Here is a 7,333-nt window from a genome sequence, read left to right as displayed (position 1 = left end):
AATTTTTGGAATTGAACTCATAAACTGCTGGAATTGGGATCTTGTTTTTCCTGGCTTTGTCTGTTACACTTTCTGCATGCAACAGTTTTTTGTGTATTTTACTGTCCGGAGGAAGTTATGTTGCTTCTTGAAGAAGGAGGAGCTAAGAAAAGTGCTGACATGGATAGATGAGTTAAGTGTTGACAGTTACCCATGGCATAAAGGAGTCCTCAAAGACCTGATATACACCACTGTTAGGGGAACTGCTTTATCTGATGTAAACATTCTGTCTTAAAGGTGATCCTGAGATATGTTGTAAGCTGTGGTGTTTCTCTTTTTTACTCTGGAGTATTCAGCACATCCCCTGACAGATCATTTACTTAAAAATGAGCTTTCAAGTAACAGTCCAAGAGTTACCGCAGCCATGACAGGACATGTGTGGGTCCTGTCCTTGGAAGCTAATAGCCACAGAAATCCAGAGATCAAGAATGGAAAACCAGAACGTGCGATACTCGTTCTTCTATGACTGATAGAACCGTGGTTTCAGAGCAACGGCAGCTGGCTGGAGGCATTACAAACGCTTATGGTGAGTGCACGCTTTTGCTTATTGAACAGTTTGGACTAAACTCAGTCTTCCTGGTTGGCACCTGATCCTCCTTCCCCCGACTTCTTGTAGTACTACTTGGCACAGATTTGCATGTGATTAAGGAGTCAAACAAGGATGCTCAGTAGACAACTTCTCTACTTTTCGTAGTATCAGGATGTTGGCTTTTCCCTACTACCTATTTCCTGTTGAGTTAGGGAAACAGACACACCTTTGGGTGTTTTCCCAGCCTCTTCCCTTTGCTTCTTGCTGCGCCTCTGCTGATTTGCAGTGCTTTAACGGTTAGGTTTGCACCTCATCTGATATGCAATAGTAGCATTTCCTGTGGCAGTGAATGTACTTTTTTTTGTACTCATGAAGAATTACGCTTTGAAATAAAGAGGAGGCCTTTTCTGTACTGTCACTAATGGTGCACAACAAAAGATCCTTTCTTGGTTTACAGGAGGATTTGCATAAGACAGCACTGTCCACCAGTGGAAACAAAAAATGTTTTTATCATCATGCTTTGTATCTTGGAAAAAAACAAGAGAAGTTACCTCAGGAATGAAAAAAAAAAACAACAACCCGGAGCGAAAAGCTAAAATCTATTGCCATAAACTGTCTTTGTCTGCAGGGAACGCCACCAGGTGTCAGCACAGCCTGTTCTTTCATTCTCCAGAACCCGTATAAGCCAAGAAATATGTAATGTTTATGAAAAGTGCTTATCTGTGAATTGGTTTAGCCTGCAAAGTCTGTACTAGGGTTCTGGTGATGAAAGCTGAATCTTTCCTTGCAGAAAGTATTTCTTTTTGTATTAAAATCAAAAAGCGGCAAATTGAACTGGTATCAGTGCTTAAATTCCTCTTGTTAGAGAGCATCCCTTGCGGAGCCAGTTCCAGCGTATCTAAATCTTTGCATGCTGTGAGGAGGCATTTGCAGAACATTCATTTGAAGAATGAATGTCTGGAAAAGATCAGTGTTAATTTGCTGAGGTTTTGTAAAGTAGACTTTAAGTATGCCTATTTTTTTTAAACACAAGGAAAACCACCCAGAACAGACACACATGCAAAGCAGAGCAAAACATCCTTCAGCAACACAGCTTAAACACACAACAAATGTATCCTCCATGCTTCAGACCCTAAGCTCCTATTTCTTCCTTGTAGTGCAAGGGCTGAGGAGAACCTGGCACCGCATTTTCTGGGCCATGCTCTCTGAGCTGTGATGAGCTGAGATGGGATACGAATTTCAGAGCTCAAACCCAAGCACTGTGCACTGCTTTATGCTGTCAGTGATTGAAGTGTGCGTAGATGCTGCCTGGTTAAAAGGGTAAATTTGAATTTTTGCACAGGGACAAGGTGCAACAGAGCTTTCTACTGAGATTCCTGTCACTTTTCTTGCAGCAGCATGCAGATGCCAGGGAGACTATAGAAGAGAGGGAAGTTCAGTGGCAAGTAGAGCCTGGGTGACCTAAATTGTTCCTTTCTTCTGTTTTGGGCTGCTTCTTTAGTTCCTTTCTTCTCGCCTTGTAGCACTGGTGTCATGCTAGGAGTTTACCATAGTTTGCTGTGTACAAGAACTGCTTATTATTATTGATTCCATACTATCACTATAATTCTCAAACACCGATCACAATCTGGAGGTGATGCATGTGAGATTACAGCTGTTCAGCTTGTGCTGTCTGCAGGGAAGATCACTGTGTGCATGGTGCAGCCAGCATGGTGGTGCAGGTTGTGTGGGAGGTGTTATTCTTGCTTCTCTTCCTCCTGCACAGCACCAGTTCTGGTTTGCTGGGAACCAGGACCTTGTCTTGAAGCATGACATGCGTGGCAGATAGCTGAGAGGAGAGGTGGGTGTTTGGGCTGGTGATGCAGTGGAGGAGAGGATGGGGCAGAGAGCTTTCATCTTCCTGTACATATAGTATTTTTAATCAGGTAGGGATTATACCTTTTGTTTCCTAGCATCCCCCCTCTCTGATAGCAATAGATTCTTTCCTTTGTAGTGGGCCAAAAGCAGCTAGCCAGAAGAGTAGGAGTTTTAATTGTTAGTGAATACATTCAAGAGCCCAGTATGACAGATTAATACAACAGTTTACCTTTTAATGTCCGTTTCTGTTCTCTGGCAGGTGACTTAGTGTTGTGTACCAGGAAGTACTGTAAGAACTGCTGCTCTCTGCCCTCATTCCACATCTTGGGAATGTTTAATTCTGCTTTCTAACCTGAAGCCCAGGGAATGTATTCTTTATGTTTAGTTTGGGAGGCCCCTTTTCCTCACTGAACGAAGATTTTTAAATTGGAAGGTATGGTATTGGTCTGTTTTTCACACTACTTTGAGGTGACATCTTTGGCTCTATGCATGTATTTGTGTCCATGCAATTGGAGAGCATCAGGGGGTTTTAGAGTCAAAGCAGCACTCTAGAAATGAAAGCTTTATATCCTAGCAGTTAGTATCATGGCCATTTCTTCACACTAGTCCCCTGCCCCTTCCCTCCCAAATCAAATAAACCTGGTTTTGCAGAAAGCAGACTTGAATCTTGCACAGCAACTTTTGTTTTCTTGAGCACTGAATGCGATGGCTATTTAAATGCAGACATCTGATTGTAGATCTCTCTTTAAACCATCAGGCTGGCATTCAGCAGCAGCAGCTGAAGCTAGCTAATTGCAGATCAGATATGGGAAACAGATAACAAGAGTAACTAACCAGCTGAACAGCAGCGGTAGTGGATCCTTCAGTGCTGAGGTTTCTAAATCTAAAGCAGATTATCTTTGTAGGAGGACTGCAGTAGTGCCACTTTAAGTGTTTGAAAGGTTCCAGTAATGCTATGGCTTGTAATATGTGATCCTCCTGACTGGCCCTACACAATGGTTATTTTTAGTCTTTGATTATGAAAGTCCTGCATGCGCTCTGCTAACAAGAACTGTCCCTAATCATAGATGGTATCTTCCTGCTGTATACTGTATGCTCTGCTTTAAAATAAGCATAGTTCTGACTTGCACTAAAAATCCTTGTGCAGAAATTCTGCAAAACCGATGCTGCTTATTAAGGCACAATAAACAGATAAAAGAAAACTGTCCTGGTGTAACAAATCTCCTTCCTCAAACCCAAGGCACAGTCCACAGATCCCGCTAGCTCAGTGTGTGAAATTCTGAGCTCAAGGATAACACCAGACTTTTGTGGCTGATTGTAGCAGGTCATGCAGCTGCACTGGCCATCTTAGAGTCTGGAAGAAATATATTGCATAGAGGTGCTGAAACAAGTGCATCCCCCTAAAGATTTAACTGTAGTTTGATATATCACTTTGTAAGTAAATCCCTGAAGAGCAAGAAACCAATTGCCCTGTTAAAAGCCTTGTATTATAAAACAGAAGGAGTGAGAGAACTGTACCTGCAGAGGTTAATCTTCAGCACAGGAATTTAAATGAACGCATTAAAATCCACTTACAAATTAGCTCATTAAAATGCAATGCTGCAGATCCAGAAGTTGGTTGATCTGGCATGCCACTTCTGTGAAGTGACTTAAGAAACAGAGAACAAATTGATAGTATTAAAACTCCCATTTTCTTTCCAGTCCCATAAACCCTCATCTGGAACTCCCTCTTCTTGAACTCTGTGTCAACAGCACTTCTTGTTTAGTGCATTAAGCTTGTTTGATCCTGTGCTACAAGTGCTGTGTAATATCACTAGCCTCTTGTAATGAAATGTATGTCTGTACACATTGGTGCCCTCCCACATGCATCGGAACTCTGTAATTGAGGCCCTGGCACCATGGATCACAGCAATGATAATTTTCAGTTATTACATTGATAACGCGACTCCACCAGCTGCTGGCTGTAGTGGGTTTTATTTCCTGGTGGTTAAATTCTAGATAATCACACTACTACTGCCATTAAACTAATGGTATTATTTAGGGGAAGAAGGGAAAAAATACTTAAATGAGTTCTGATATATCAACCTGTTCAGAATATCTTTTATATAACTACACATGCCAGTGATTAAAACTGACTTTATGCTTACAGCTTTTTCAGTTGGTTCTTACATATCCCAGAGGCACACAGTAGGCAATATAGAAAATAAAAATATAAAGAATTTACATTCCAGCTATATATTCTGCAATAATATATATGTGTGTGTGTACATATATACAGAGACAAACTCAAAGTGCAAAACCAGTTAATTGGTAAATTTTAAACTAACCTTGCTGAATCCCCTATTCACATCAAAAAAATGCATAGGGAAAAGATATTTGCAGAATTCCTCAAAGTACTTTTCAGCGTTCCAGAATCTGAAGGAATTACTCAAACTGTTGTGTCAAAGATTTTAAGGACCAGATGCCTACAGAGGGCACCATTGAAATGCTGTTCTGCATTTACAGGAATTGGTTTCCAAAGGGATGGTGACTGGCTGAACAGTATGTTGGCACAGGTGTTACCTGGAGACACTCGACCAGCCTTTTTTTAGATGCTGGGGAGCTGCAGTAGCTGTGGGGATTCTGAGATGGCTCATCTGTCCATCTGGGCTCACGTCCATCTGAAGAGCACCATGCTGACTCGCTAACGGAGCCAGCTCCTCAGGTAGGTCTGGTTCCCTGACTCTGCTTCTGCTCATGAAAACTGTCCCTTTGCCATTGATGGGAAAGGGGGGGGTGGTGGTGTGAAAGTCATGTAAACAAAGCAAAGGTGCAAACCTTATTTCTGCTGGGCAGAAAGGTGAGTCTTTAACCTCGTAGCCACTCACAAGAAAACCACACCTTTCCCCTTGAAGACAAAGCATGCAAAACTGTGTGATGTTTTTTTCCCTGCCTCCTAATCCTTTTTTTTTTTTACCATCAGGCAGTAGTCTTGCCTGATCTAAAGATGTGAAAAGGAGCTTAGGTGGGAAAAAAGAGGTATTGAAATACACTATTGTAACCTGAAAATGTGTAAACTGGTGCTTTTCTGTTGACTTTGCTTGATGATGAAATGGAAGAGAAGACTAAAAGAACAAGCTTGCTGAATCCAGTTTTCCCTCAAGGATGACTTAAACTGGAGTGGGTAGAACTATACAGGTGACACTGTCTCAGATCCACGCAGAAACTTAACCTACCATTCAACCACAAATAAATAGTGCTGGGTAATCAGTCTGCTTGGTGAGTGATTTGATCAGGTGCCTGTCTGGGCTAGGTTGTGGAGGCGGATGGGGAAACCTGAATAACTGCAACTTTCTGAAAGGGAGAGTAGGAAAGAATGGTATCCTTCTGCTATTGCCAAAAAAAAAATCACAAAAAACCCCCAAAACATCAGCCGATTATGAAATCTAGGCATTTCACTCATACCATTTGCTTTCTATTCAGTGAAAAGAAGTGGTGTTTGGAGACTTTACCATAAGCTGTAGGCGAGAACCGAAATCCCTCAATATCATCACTGGCACTGAGAGGAATATTTGATATTACTCACTGTAGTTATTTGAAGCTAAACGGGAAATTTTAAAGATTCTCTGACAGTGTAGAAATCATCCAGGTTACAGAAGCAATTCTGGCTTGCAGAAGGGCTTATGTGCCCAAAATTTGATCATTCCCCCCCCCACTTATATTAACTGGTCTAGTAACAAGTACTTTCTTGTCCCACAAAGGGCACCTTGTTTGATGCTGGCAGCTGTTGTTTTTCAAAACAATACTGAACACTGAGTGGTGTCTTTTACTTAACTGTAGGAAAATGAGGCTTTTCTAGCCATGTCCTTGTATCTGACCTAGTGAGGTAAAGTCATCCCAATTGCTTGCATTTAAATGAGCTTTTGTGAATGGCTGTCCATTCTCTGGTGATTTGGATGGCCAAAACCTAAAGAATTACTCTGATAAAGAGCAAGAGCTTGAAAGGATAGAAAGTGACAGGTAGGAAAAGAAATTAGGACAGAAATCTTCATTGCCCTGTACTTTGTCCAAAGTGGCTGTGAAGTCAGAAGAGCATTTGATACCTGCTATGTGATCTAGCAAGTGACTTCTTAAGGTGCAAGGCAATGAAGGACTGTGCTCAAAATGTACAACTGCTGTGTTTTCATGTTGTGATCAAGACTTGCTGATCCCTTTGCAAGACTGTTCAAAGATCTTATGACTGCTAGAGAAACTGGTGGGTTTAGAGCTGCTGTTTTGTCTGCATAAATGGGCATGTTCAGGTGACAATGATTTCTAAAAGCTTCACCCTAATATTTGATGTAAGGCCAGCTGGAAGGCCTTGGTTTTCTCTATGTAATTTTGTGAAGCAGCAGGTCTTTCCGATAATTATCTTCGCTCTATTTCCATCAAATACTGCTTGAAACTTTGGCTTAGTAAAACAGAGAACTTGCAGCAGCAGCAGCTGTCATCTCAGAGCTAGCAGTGCAGACCAGACATGTGATATTAGGGACATCTCTCTCTTCAAATGCTTTTATTCTGCTGGATAAGGTGCTTTATTTCTGTAGCTTATAAGCATGCACCAGGCACAGCTTACAGGACCAGAAGTGTTGTCTGTATTTGAGAGAACAGGGATACTTGGACTTGCTGTCAGGTTTGGATGCTTTTAGTAACATCTGCAGATGCTACGGGACATGGATATTGCTGTTCTTTCTTGTTCATAGAGTTCTCGAGGAGACCAAAACCAGAGACAATTCATCTTTCTAAACCTCACTGTCTTGATTGAGCCAGACACTGAAGGAGCAGGATATTTTTGCTGTCATAAACCCCAGAAAATCTGTGCTACTTTGTATTAAAAAAAAAAAAAAAAGGCATTGAAATTTATGAGAGCAGCTAGGGAAGCAACCAAAA

The sequence above is a fragment of the Athene noctua genome, chromosome 7 (genome assembly GCF_965140245.1).
Source record: "Athene noctua chromosome 7, bAthNoc1.hap1.1, whole genome shotgun sequence".
Classification (NCBI taxonomy): domain Eukaryota; kingdom Metazoa; phylum Chordata; class Aves; order Strigiformes; family Strigidae; genus Athene; species Athene noctua.
The sequence above is the reverse complement of the archived record's forward strand: the minus strand, read 5'-3'. Positions refer to the sequence as shown.